We start from the raw sequence: 2,148 nt of genomic DNA, 5'->3' as shown, positions 1-2,148 counted from the left end.
TAGATCAACACGTAATAGCGGTTGGCTCATCGGTTGTGGCTTGAACTCCAAACCTTGATGTCAGGGGTTCGGAATTCTCGCTGTGCAAGTCACTTGCATCATGACCACTGCTTGGGTATTTACCCAAGATCTTGGGTATTTTGACTTAGTCTTGGGTTCTTGCGTTCAAATCCTTGGGTATTTTATTTTTACTAGAAAAATTTGTCATAGAGGAAGAATTAAGAAGTACCGGTAACAAAGTATATTTCAGTCCATTCAAGTAAGTAAAACTCAACGAAGTGTACATAACATTGTTAATTGACTGTTAATTTCTATAAACATGGGTTCAGAATTGTTTATTTGTGATTTGTGTTGCCATTGATCTTGCCTAATTAATGCATTACATAATAAAACTTGATCACTGATCTACTGATAACACTGGCCGATTGAGGGCGTATTTTTCTATCTGTATTATCACCTCATGAATATTAATTTTAATAATTAACACAAACAATTACAATAAAAAATTGGTTTATAAATTGAACTAAAAGGGAAACTATACATGCGAAAAACACATATTTTTCAAATTTTAATGCATTTTCAGGAAGCTTGGGTAATTTTGGGCAATTTTTGCTGAATCTTGGGTAATTTCGACCCAGGCATTGGGTACATCAAAAATTGTGAGTGGTCACATGGTCACTTGTGTCCCTGGGCAAGGCACTTTATCAACGTTTGATAAACTTACCCAGGAGTATAAATTGGTACCTGGTGGTTCACTACTGGGGAGAAAAAGGCGGCGTGGAAAGGAACTGGCCACCCTACCACATAATCCCGGAGGCTTAGTACGATGGGCTAACAGCTCGTTCCCCAAGTTCAATATGAATATGGGACTACCTTTAGATCAACACAATATGTGTTAGAATATCGGCGATTAAAGGGAATATCGGATATGGTGGAATGAAGTCCACATTGTGCCACAATTTCAGGCACGTCCGATTGTTGCACAGTGTAGAGGACACCCTAATCTAAATTAATTAACTTTAGGGGGATCGTGTAGAGCGATTGTTTATGGTTGCTGGGCCCAAGTTGTGGAACTTGTTACCTTTATTTGTTCGTGAGTCACCTTCTGTCACCATTTTCAAAGAACGACTTAAGACCCACTTATTCTCGTCCCTTTAATTTATTTTATTTAATATTATTTTTTCTATTTCCATGCCAGCTAGCTTTTATGGCTTTAACTAGGATAGGAGGCGCCCGAATCTGAGATGGCCGAGACTCAACAGGTGCTGACTGTAGTTCAATTAGATTGAACCCTAGCCAGCGATGAGGGCGTATCCCCATACTTCGGTTTGGGTGCTGGCATGGTATTCAAATTTCACTTCTTTTTATTTTGTGGTTTTGGTTTCCGTTCCATCTTTACACTTGCCTGATGGCGCTTAGAGACTTTTTGTATTTTGCACTCTATAAATTAATAACCATTAACCATCAAAAAAAGAATAATTTGATATTATTTTGGTGTGTTGTAAATTTATGATACCATTACGATGTTTAATTGGCAAATTAATTAAGCAATCGTTTATTGCTATAATAATGGCATTCCATTGGTCGACGCATTGATACAATGGCGAATAAAATGCCGATACAAGGAAATGTTCATTATCTTTCGACAAACATCAATACAACAGTATCTCAAAGGTAAGCCATTGTTTCCATTTATCTGTATGATTCTTCAACATTAATTTATGTTAGGTTTTAAAAACATGCTTATAAAAATGAGACTAAGATTCTTTTGCCTACTATAAAAAGTCGGGATTTGCAATTTTGTGTTATCTCATGTTTTATACATGCAGATCTTAAATCAAGACACCAAGGCGGTAGACAATTAACACAATAGTGTAGGTCCTAATTATATCATGGAGATACCTCGTAGAATTATGTACTTTCTACAGAGGTTTTTTCGTTGTATTTTAGGGTATCAAACACAAGGTTTATTAGCTAGTTCTCGCCCATCCCGGCATCACCAATTCAAACAACCTCCATCAAATAAAAAAAAATACGATAGGCTAAGTTTAAATGATGATACGAGAACTACTATACTAGACATTATGGGAGTCTAAATATAGAAGAAAAAAAAACGCAACAGCGTAACTTCATCGTGAACGTCTATAT

This window comes from Anneissia japonica, unplaced genomic scaffold, assembly GCF_011630105.1.
Source record: "Anneissia japonica isolate Jap-2015-1 unplaced genomic scaffold, ASM1163010v1 scaffold3334_len1275209_cov185, whole genome shotgun sequence".
NCBI lineage: Eukaryota > Metazoa > Echinodermata > Crinoidea > Comatulida > Comatulidae > Anneissia > Anneissia japonica.
Note: the sequence above shows the minus strand (reverse complement) of the source record.